General features: G+C 39.9%; 1 long non-coding RNA gene and 1 pseudogene across 1 annotated transcript; both read right to left on the reverse strand.

Annotated features, from left to right (window-relative positions):
- Nucleotides 1-1,909: 1,909 nt before the first annotated feature.
- LOC102076999 (uncharacterized) lies at nucleotides 1,910-7,104 on the reverse strand. Its single transcript, XR_266640.4, has 3 exons — nucleotides 6,847-7,104; nucleotides 6,662-6,731; nucleotides 1,910-3,143 (listed from the first exon to the last, which is right to left on the reverse strand). It is a non-coding gene; the product is annotated as an uncharacterized LOC102076999 (long non-coding RNA).
- Nucleotides 7,105-9,008: 1,904 nt separating this feature from the next.
- On the reverse strand, nucleotides 9,009-11,120 carry LOC112843555 (tripartite motif-containing protein 16-like; annotated as a pseudogene).
- Nucleotides 11,121-12,107: the final 987 nt, after the last annotated feature.

The following is a 12,107-nucleotide window of genomic DNA, read 5'->3' on the forward strand; positions in this document are numbered from 1 at the left end:
TACACCACTTTGTATTGGTCTTTCACCTGGAATTCCAATAAAATTGATTCATGTTTGTGGCTGTAATGTGACAAAATGTGGAAAAGTTCAAGGGGGCCGAATACTTTTGCAAGCCACTGTATGTTGTTGTGTGTGTTTTGCGCACTTTAAAGAGAACTTTAAAGAGGTGAAGATAAAGGGTGCAGGTTGGGTTCAGGGAGTCAAACGTGTTTAATGCAGGAGGCATTTATTATCACAAATATACAGCATTTGTCCACACAATAGTTTATACACCACTCTGCATTTAATATTAGTTGTTATTATTATCTCGTCTTATTTCTGAACATCAGATCCTTGCAGGTTTTAGATGTGTCCTTGAACCAACACAGCTGATTTAAATGGCTAAATTAGCTCCTTAACATGTCCTGAAGTTCTCCAGAGGCCTGGTAACAAACTAATCATGTGATTCAGGTGTGTTGGCCCAAGGTGAGATCTAAAACCTGCAGGACACCGGCCCTCGAGGCCTGGAATTGCCCACCCCTGGTATATTTGGTGTTGCTGATAGAGGACATAGAACATTAAGGAAAAGCTACAAAAACGTAATCGCTTTCACTACACTTCTTGCGCGCAGAAGGATATTATTGCATTGGAAGTCACAAAAGCCACCCAAAGTGGCTCTGTGGTTCAGTGACCTGACACAATTTATACAGCTGGAAAAAATAAAGTATACTTTTAATTTTTCATGTGTCTGAGCGAACACACAAACTCTCTGAGCAGTCCCTTGGACCACTGTGAGCGACATCAGACGTGTGCACTGTGGTCACGCCAGCGTCGAATCCATCCAAGTTACATGGTTTATTAAAATAATCAAATTACAGCATTTACATTTATGTTAGACTACTTTTAATTAACTGCTTTAGCCCACTTACAATGAAATTTAAAAAAAAAAAAAATCTTGTTCATGACCTGTGTAGTATGTTAACACTATTGGAAGTAAAAATAACTTGAACTCCAATTTTGAAAACACAACTTTCTTTTCTTTTAAAAAGATAAAAATAAAGCTCTGACTTGTATTATGAGTCTGTGGTCTGGGAGAGAGTCCTGTAACTCTCTGTCTGCCAAATACAGTATATAATGACCAGTGTAATTATATAGTTACTTCTTCAAAAAAGTTACTGAGTTTTGCAAACAACAAAGTTTTTTGCAGCTGTTTACCTAAAAATGCAGCCAAGGTGTTTTTTAAACAGACATTTCAAACTATTTACAGAACAATCAGCTGTTCTGCATCAAATTTGATGCCACACAAATTATTTGTGCCACTCCAAAAAATAATTTCTGTCCACTATGAGATAAAGGAGAACAGCAGCCTGATACCTGCAGGCCTGACAACAGGAGATGTATCACTCCTGTAACACCTAGCAACTAAATGCCATGTTTTGATTGGTCGACATGGTACATTTTTCGACCAATGGGAAAGGGCGGGGTGTTTCGGTTTCGTCTTTGCTCACAGGCGGAGGGTGCTTTTGAGCGTTTTCCTTATAAAACGCAGTTTTTACCGTTTCTTCCCGCAGTAAATATAAACAACGATCGTATTCAGGAAGAAAACCAAACATTGCAGATATTTTTATCATAACTCTGGTTTTACGTGGCCTATCAACACAGTTTAAAAACTGGTATTAAGTCCACACTTTTTCCGTCAATTGTTCCGTCTGTCCTGCTCACATCTCCAATGGTTGTACACGTTGTCATTAACGTGGCTTCACTGCACATCAGCCACGCCGCTTTGCTAGCTAAAACACCAGTGTCGGCACATATTTACTTTAATTTCAATTCAGGTTAGATTTTTTTTGTGTGTGCGCAACACAAATTTTCTCTGCGCAGAGACCGTGCCAACAGTGCGCAATTGCGCACGTGCGCAGCTTAGAGGGAACATTGGTCGAAGGAGAGATTCTTTACCGTTTGGGATACATTTGCTAAAACATTTAGAGAAAATTAAAACCATTCCCATCTGATACTCGCTTGGCAGCTACTGTATACCCCTATTGTTGTGAAGGTGATTAATTTTGTTCAAACTATTACCTTTTAAGTGCATATCTTTATATATGGCTTGTTCAGGACGTCCAAGCATAAAAACGGTCTTTCTCTTAAAAAGAAAAAACAAACCCAAAACTAACTGGCATGATCAGTCTTGTACTAAAACAAAACCCGAAAATCTGCCAGAAAAATCACAGGAAAGGTTTTGCTCTCTGGTGAAACAATATGGTACAGGGATTAGAACCTGCCATGCAGTGCTGCAGTCACTGCTTCTGGCTTTAATTATTAACTACTGTTACATGGTCAGAGTCACTACCTCTGTTCATTTTTCCCACATCATATTTACTGGTTGCCCTTAAGTGCTCCAGAATATCACACCATTCTGGAAAGTCTAACAAAAAAACAGCAGCGGCACAGTTCACACAATATTAATGTTCACCATTAAACACTTCCTAAACACTTCATGGCAGTGTTTCATCACTGGAATGTGAATTTGTAAATAAATATGTAAAATGTGTAAAACAAACTTTGCTAGGATGTGTGTTAATGTAAGCTATACAATGTAATATAAATGATCAGTTTATTTAGTTATTTTATGTAAATAATCAGCAGATACCAAGTGAAACTTTGGTGGGGGAGAGTAAAGGCTGCAGTGGATCTGAGAAGGTGTGAAATACATCAGTGTGTGTCCTGTTCAAACGGAGCCTCGGCCGCTCATTATAGCAACCAGCTGTCAACTCAAAATGACGTGTGATGAGTGAAAGACTTGAAGAAGAAAGACTCACTCATCATTCTTCTTCAACATGCAGGACACTGTTGTAAAGGCAAAATGCACTTGTACTGTTTAACCCATGTTGATATAAATGACATTTTTATGACTCGTCTGTGTGGAATTTATACAGAAAGCCTACAACAATAACAACATCGTCTCCACCCAGATGAAACTTCCAACACGACCTGACATTCAGACACTGAAAAGTTCAGACTGGTCGTCATTATGATTTATGGACTTGTGAACGGCCTCCTTGATCTGTCTTTGACTGTATGCTGACTCCGAGCTGCTGAGTCCCTGCTGTGTCTGTTTCAGCCTGGTGTTCATTCTTGTATCTGCTCAGGGTCCAGGATACAGACTGGATAAGGCACATTTAGAGAACACATTTAAAACAAGACAACAAAATCGTTTTACATGTTACTAAGATTAAGAACTGTATTTTATGTATGAGAGAAGAAGAACACCTTTGGGTGAAGCAGTTTAGATAAAGACATATGTCTAATATCTGAAAAAGTAGAAATTTAAAAAATGAGAGAAAAAATGGAGAAGGGAAAAATGTCTGACTGTGTGATCAGTTTTATTTAATCCAATGAACAACACAGCTCAGCAGCCTTTATATAGCACGTTTATAGCACCACCATCTGGTCCGGGGTGGGGTTAGTGTAGATATTTATATGGCCCTTTTTCCCTGAAAAACTGCATTTGTTTTCCATAAACACTGTAATATTCTACATTTGGCTAATCTGTTACTGCGATGATCCTCCTCTATGATATATATAAAACTGTCATGTCACTGATCCTGTAGTTCAAAGTTCAGACTGCATTTAAAACAAGAACAAAAGTGAAGCATCAGGAACAGACATGAGATTCCTGCAGTTCAGGAACTCGGCTGTAGAAACCCACAATTTGGAGCTTTAATAACACAGATAGAAGCTCATCGAGTCTCTGTGTGCTTATCTAACTGATAAATCAAATGAAAAATCTACTCATCCAGTGAAATGAATGAAATTGTGCAGCAGCTAAACAAATGTTGGAGTGATTAGAAAAATCTTTCACCTCAATCCATTCTTGAGCTTTGAGCAGAATATATGTGTGTAAACATGAAAAACAAAACAGTTTTCGTCTTTGAAGCCAAGTTTTGGAGGAACTATTTGAATCAGTTTTGTCCATCATTAAAACCGACGTTTATTTGCCAATCATTCAACTTCACCACTTGTGTAGAACTCTGCTGATTTTATTTCCTTTGTGTCCAGGGTGAGAGCTGAAGATGGTGGTGGGTCTCCCATGTTGTGTGTGTGCAGTTGGCGCCTGGTTCCCTTCACGATTGAGTGCACGTTCAAAAGCACCTGAGTTGATTTTTTTTAAATTTATTTATTTGATGGATCCGCCTTCCCCTTCTGTTGACCATTCTCACCTGACGGTAGGGCTGCTCGATTATGGCAAAAATGATAATCACGATTATTTTCACTGAAATTGAGATCTCGATTATTTGACGATATTTATTTAACAATAACAATGTATTGAATAATGGCTTTAAAGATTGTCAAAAAATAATATAAAATAGTGTGCAAATACTGATTACAGTGCAAATGTTTGCAATATAAAAAATAAATGAAAAATGTAAACATCTATGTTTAGTGAACTTCAAAATACTGCATAATATTTGATCCACGTCTGACTCCGCGAACCCATAATGTTTCCACCAATCTTCCCTCAAATATTTCATGTGTCTGAGCGAACACACAAACTCTCTGAGCAGTCCCTTGGACCACTGTGAGCGACATCAGACGTGTGCACTGTGGTCACGCCAGCATCGAATCCATCCAAGTTACATGGTTTATTAAAATAATCAAATTACAGCATTTACATTAATGTTAGACTACTTTGAATTAACTGCTTTAGCCCACTTACAATAAAAATTTGAAAAATCTTGTTCCTGTGTAGTATGTTAACACTATTGGAGGTAAAAATAACTTGAACTCCAATTTTGAAAACACAACTTTCTTTCTTCTTTTTTTTTTTTCATAAAGCTCTGACTTGTATTATGAGTCTGTGGTCTGGGAGAGAGTCCTATAACTCTCTGTCTGCAAAATACAGTATATAATGACCAATGTTGGGCAATTAATTATATAGTTACTACTTCAAAAAAGTAACTCAGTTTGGCAAACAACAAAGTTTTCTGCAGCTATTTTTTTTTTTAATGCAGCCAAGGCGTTTTTAAATAAACATTTCAAACTATTTACAGAACAATCAGCTGTTCTGCATCAAATTTGATGCCACACAAATTATTTGTGCCACTCCAAAAAGTAATTTCTGTCCCCTATGAGATAAAGGAGAACAACAGCCTGATACCTGCAGGCCTGACAACAGGAGATGTATCACTCCTGTAACATTCAGCAGCCGCCTCATTGTTCTGACACACACAACAAAACTATTGACTACACTACACACTAACTATACAAGATTTGCGCTAAACGTCTCAAATCTCTCACATCTCAGAACACCGCCGTCACTCCTAAAACTTCCCCCCGCTTCTTAACAACTAGATCCCACATTGCCATATCATTTTTTGATTGGTCGACACGGTACTTTTTTCGACCAATAGGAAAGGGTGGGGTCTTTTGGTTTTGTTTTTGCTCACAGGTGGAGGGTGCTTTCGAGCGTTTTCCTTATAAAACGCTGTTTTTACCGTTTCTTCCCGCAGTAAATATAAACAACGATAGTATTCAGGAAGAAAACCAAACATTGCAGATATTTTTATCATAACTCTGGTTTTACGTGGCCTAACAACACAATTTAAAAACTGGTATAAAGTCCACACTTTTTCCGTCAATTGTTCCGTCTGTCCTGCTCACATCTCCAATGGTTGTACACGTTGTCATTAATGTGGCTTCACTGCACATCAGCCACGCCGCTTTGCTAGCTAAAAAACGGTGTCGGCACATAAGGACGCTGTCATAGCCTGTCAACGACGTTGATTGGCTGCGTATATACGAATGTGAATCGCATTATTGGCTGGACTATAGGATAAGGTGGCATCGTTCTAATCCCATACAGGAGCAGCCAGTCACTTACTGACTAACACTGCAAAACAGAATTGTTAAAGTTTTAATTTTAATTTCAATTCAGGTTAGATTTTTTTTGTGCGCAACGCAGATTTTCTGTGCGCAGAGACCGTGCCAGCGGTGCGCAAATGCGCACGTGCGCAACTTAGAGGGAGCATTGGTTTCCACACCACTGAAGTCGTTTTACCTCTCTTTTCAACCAACGGCATTCTTTCTTCAGCAGCCATTATCCTCTCCTCTCCAAATAACTTCTGCTTAGCTTTCCAAGCTTTTCCGAGCTTCCCTCGGGTCCTCTTAATTGTTGTGTCTTATAATCCCTGTTTACACATGCCTGCTGACACATGATACACAGTGATATGTGTTTGAATACAACCTGAAACCTGTTAATGTTCTGATTTAACAGCAGATTTCGCCACATGCAGGACAGAGAAATTCCTGCCTCTGTCACACAAAAAGTGGAAAATATATTTGTTTGACGTGTTAATCATAATAACAAAGAAATAACCTGTCAGTATATCCACTTTTACATTGAATTATCTATCAGTAAAAATCTAACTCAAATCAAATGCAACAAATTCAACATTCAGAGAAAAAAAATCCAACCCTGCAGGGATCAAACATCTGATCAAACACCAGGGTTGGACACAGACTTTCTAATCTGACATCACAAAGTTATTCTGAAGCTGTAAATTTAATTAAAAACTCCCCCCAAAAACCCTTAAAAGGTTCAGAAACATACAGAGTTATGCAAAGTGAATAACAGTATAAACTTAACAACTTTGAAATCTGTTAGGACACTGTCACTACTCACGCCAACCCGCTCTTCAGTCCCTCTCACAGCACGTGACCATTAAACATACACCCGTCGCACGTTAAGAACTCTACAGAAATGGTCACAAACATGGAGTCATTGCTAAAGAAATTTAGCTAATTACAGTCTACTACAACACTGGTGACAATATTTTGCAGTATTCTACACTTTTTAAGCACATTTACCTCTTGTGTAGCTAGCCACTGAATCATTTGCAGCCTCTGACTCTCTCGCTCCCGCTCACAGCGCTCAGTGTGTGACACAAACTTGAGTGCATGCGTGCTCTAGCTTACGGCGGCTCTTAAAGGGACAGTATACCCCCAAAACGCGAGGTCTAGTCATCACCATGACAACCCTACAACAGACCTCTGGTAGACAGGCAACCAGTCAAAAACACAATCCCCTCTTTTTAAACCCTTTCCATGCGAAGTATTATTTCACTTGGCTACATAAAGGACTGTTAGAGTGTGTGCTGTGTGTTTTTCTGAAGCATGACAATCCTTTCCAACAAGTATAGGGCTTTGGAGCGCCCCCTCCCGCCATGACAGTAGGCCAAACGAAGCACACGGAAGCGACAGCTATGGTTCGTACGTACTGTGTTGTCGGTTGCAACGTTAGATCACACGATAGGGAAGGCAAGAAGCTGGAAAATGGGCTCTCTTTTCATCGTTTCCCCTCCTGGAAGGAACGGGAGGGATCTCATGTATCCGATATTATTAAACGAAGACATCAGGCTTGGATTGCAGCGGTCAGACTCGGACCAGTACGCAAGGCGAGCGCAACGAAAGCGAAAAAGAGCACCCATCGGAGGTAACCCCTGCCCCAAAAACATACAAAATTGCGCTCATTGTACGCTAATCTGCACATAACTTTCAGATGAATCACGCACCTGGAATACTGGTGTACATTTACCTTATGTGTATGCACTAATTTTATCATACATGCTTTCATTATGCAGCTGCAGAGTATGAAGGTGTGCCCCGTGCAGAAGTAATAGATGAAGATCTGACAGAAGACCAACAACAAAATCACCATGTCATGGAGGCTGTGGACAGGAGTTACTCATATCATGTGAGGGTGAAGACACAACACTGCTTGATAAGAATGTTAAGGTTTGCTGTGTTTTGGTGAATATGTGCCCCAGTGTGGTTGTCAAACCAGGGCCAAATGAAACTTGCTCTTGTTGAATATTCATAAAACTGCTGTGTTGCATGTACAGTTCATTGTAAATAATTGTACTTTCTGTAAAGTGGTTTCAATAAAACAGAAATGAAAAGTATGTTTACTTTTTTTATTCAAGATCTGTTCACATGTACTTAGCAAGTACATGTGCAGATACACATGAAATGCAAACATTTTACAAGGCAACGCACAGCTGGTATCAATCGTGAATCGTTCATCTAGAGGAATTTTGGGGGCAGCTGCTGAGGAGAAGTCCATGTTATGTGCAACCTCTGGCTGTATCTTGGTCATATGGTCAACGTACTCACAACGTGGAGGCTTAAAAACGGCCAAATCTTGTACCCAACCGTTTGTGAATTAGATGTCCGTCTCCAGGAATTTATAATTCCGAAAATGATTCGCCGTGTATGCGCTGACTCCACAGACAAGGTATGCGAAAATATCGGGATAGGACAATGGCGGTAGGCTGTCTGGGTTTCCGCTCCACTGCCTTATTTAATACGGGTCCACATTACCGATGCATGCTTCTGGGCGCAATCGGTCGCAATACAGCCCTTTGTCTTCTGCGCTGATTTTAAGCAATGTTCTGACAGTCCTGCTTCCAACAAAGTGTGTTTGTTTTGATTTGTGGCCTTCTGTCATGGCGCCGCAATCCCACAATGCACTGCGGCGTGACGTCAACTCCAAAGCCCTATTTCCAGCTGTTTGTCTCCACTCTGCACTTTAGTCTTTCTTCTTGTCATGTCTGTGTTTGTCCACCAGGTGTCTCCCTCAGCTCATTTTCTCCAAATCAGAAGAATCAGATTTGTGGAGACGCTCTGCCTGCCAGACACAGCTCAGGGCAATGAAACATATCTATCCTCCGCAATATAAAGGCCTGTATCATTAAGTGTGTATATTTAAATGTGTAAATGATCAAATATGATGAATCTTTTCATATGAAAAATGGCATTAATTGTCATCACTCTACATACAGTAATAATAATATAATCTAAAAAAAAACTCAAGGATTCAGATTTTTATTAAATTATTATTAAAGTTCAAATCTCAAAGACATTAAGTTTACAGTCATATATGATCAAGAAAATCAACAATCTTCACATTTCAGAAACTGGAACCAGCTTTAAATGTGACTAAAATAACGATAAAACAATCAATTCTCTAATCATTGACTAACTGATGAATCACTGCAGCTCCAATATATTGTTGCATTTGACAACCCACTACAGCAACTACAGAATAAAACCACTAACCAGACTGATGACAGATTTCAAACATGCTGAATATGAAGAGTAGTATCATTTAAACTCACATGATTATCAGCCATAAGAACAAATTCAGATTTATATTGATGTAAGGTATATAAATGTAAGTACAGTTTGAATCAGTGCAATATTATTTTCACACATCAATGGACCACTGAACTTCTCAGCTTCTAAAATGTAAAGCCTCATTTAGAAACTACACAAGTACATATAATGGTCAGGGATCAACATGAACCTGTCTTCTCTATTTGACATTAATCAACTCTGCAGTGGCTCCATCTTTCCAAAGATAAAGTCCAGCATAGAGCGGCTGAGTGAATGTGGTCTGGACTCTGTGGAGGAGAGTCATGGTTTCAGAGACGCTGTAGAAAGACAGAATACCTGCTCTGTGATCCAGGTACACTCCTACTCTGGAGGACCGAGGACCTGAGAGGACAGTTTGGACATCGTTGTGCCAAAATTGAAAACTGTTTGTGTCACAATATAATGCCCAAGATTTGTCATTGTATCCAAATACACATTTATTGAGGCTCCCTGTTCTGCTGATATTCTTGTATGCGACTGCTACACAATCTCCTCCCCCTCTCCACTCCACCTCCCAGTAACAACGTCCAGTCAGACTCTCTCTACTCAGGACCTGTAAACATTCAGTAAATCTGTCTGGATGATCAGAACAAGACTGTTGTTGTTCCTTAAATGTTGCTTTTCTGTTCCCCTCAGATAATAACAGACATGTGTTTGCTGTGTTTGGATCCAGTGTGATTTCATGTGAATATTTTAAGAATCCAGCTCTGGTCTTTGGCTCTGGTGGTGACAGTAAAACATCCTCTTCAGTGACTGTCAGTGAGATGTTTGTCCATTCCTCTCTCAGAATGTCCTGTAGTTTATCTCTGGTCTCTGACACAGCTGCTGTCACATCCTCAAAGTAGCTCAGAGGACGAATATTGATGCTGGATGAGTGTGTAGACTCACTGAGTGCTGACAGTGAGGGGTAGTTGTGTAGAAACTGGTTGTGATCCTCTGTGTGTGAGAGCTGCTCCAGCTCGCCGTCTTTCCTCTTCAGCTCAGCGATCTCCTGCTCCAGCTTCTCCTGAAGCTCTTTGACTCGACTCACTTCAGTTTCCTGCTGGGATCTGACCTGCTGCTTCACATCAGAGCTTCTTTTCTGGATGAGACGGATCAGCTCAGTGAACATCTTCTCACTGTCCTCCACTGCTTTATCAGCAGAGCCATTGATGGCCTCCACCTCCTGTTGAAGCAGCTTCACATCTTTCTCTCACTCCTGGATTCTCTGCTGGATGTTTAGTCGTCTCACCTCGAGCTCCTTCTGCTTCTCAGTCCTTTCTGCTGTAGCTGGGACTGTTTCATGGCCTTTATGTTCATCCATCAAGCAGAGATAACAGATACTCTGCTGATCAGTACGACAGAAAATCTTCATCACCTCATCATGACGAGAGCAGATGTTCTCCTGGAGCTTCTTGGAGGGGGCCACCAGCTTGTGTTTCTTTAATGGAGCTGCATCATAGTGAGGTTGGAGGTGTTTCTCACAGTAAGAGGCCGGACAAGATAAACAGGACTTGATGGCTTTCAGCTTCCTCCCAGTGCAGACATCACAGGCCACATCTTCAGGTCCAGCACAGCAGTGATCAGCTGGAGCAGCTTGGAGTCCAGTCTTCTTCAGCTGCTCCACTAAAGCTGCTAACATGACGTTTTTCTCCAGGACAGGCCTCGGTGTGAAAGTCTTCCTGCACTGAGGGCAGCTGTGGATTCCCTTCCTGTCCTCTTCATAAAAGTGGGATTTAATACAGTTCCTGCAGTAGCTGTGTCCACAGGTTGTAGCCACCGGATCCTTCAGTAGATCCAAACAGATGGAACAAGAGAAGGTTTCTCGGTCCAGCTGAACTCCTTTCTGTGCCATTTCTCCTCTCAGTGTCAGTGACTGTGTGAGTTTCTCTTCCTTATAACTGAAACTAGTCTGAGCTCTGATCTCAACAACAATTTTTCTGCAGTGAATGGAGCCTGTCAGCTCTTACACATCACCACATGTTGGTTACACCCATGTTTGGACAGAGAGGAGGTGCTGTGTTTAAGAGCAGGAAGAAGAGGGAGGGTTATCAGGCTGTGCTTCACTCCAGGAAGAGGAGCAGTTTGAGAGCGATACTGTGTGTTTAACCCTTTTTTAAATTCAGTGCTCACATCAACTTTTTGGCTTATTAACACTTTCTTCTACAGAAGTAAACTTCACTTTAGAAATGTCACAGTTCTCACTGAAGTTAACAAACAGTGCTACAGGTTTTTTTTTATTAATGCAGGATGATAATGATCCTAAACATAGAGATAAGGCAGCCACTGACATGATGCTTATGTTGCATTTAAGTTCATGCTCATTTCAATTTTTTCTCTCCATCAGACACTATCAAAGGTGAGAGAGTGCAGCAGGTGTAGTAGTTGGTGTATGAGGCAGTAAACATATTAAAGAGTTTTCAAACACATTCAGCTCCACAAAAACATGATAAATGTTTGACAAGAATAATAAAAAGAAACTCTGATCCTTCTTTAAAAGTATTTTTCTGTCATTATGGTCGAGTTGATCACAACTGCTACCATCATCTGGCTAACTACAGGTGCGTGTTGAATTGGTGGTGAAGAGAAAGAAGGAAGGACAGTACACATTTTTTCAAACTTTATTTAGAACAATGACAATCTCAAAAAAATAGTGGATCACTGAATCTTTCACAAAAGTATATCACATCTCCTTTTTCTTTTTTCTTTCTTAATCAGAGGAAAACCATATTATTACAATGATGTAGTTGGTATGTTACATTCAAACTAACAATAATTGTAACTATATATAAAAAAGTAAAACCAAATAAATACGTTATAAAATAAAATAAAAAATAAAGAACAAAAATGAAGGAGATAAAGGGGAGCATGAAAATCAATAAAAGTGAGGTCTTATAAACAAGACATATAGCTTAAGAAAGGGGCTAAAAGACATA

This window comes from Oreochromis niloticus, linkage group LG3 (assembly GCF_001858045.2).
Source record: "Oreochromis niloticus isolate F11D_XX linkage group LG3, O_niloticus_UMD_NMBU, whole genome shotgun sequence".
In the NCBI taxonomy this organism is placed as follows: domain Eukaryota; kingdom Metazoa; phylum Chordata; class Actinopteri; order Cichliformes; family Cichlidae; genus Oreochromis; species Oreochromis niloticus.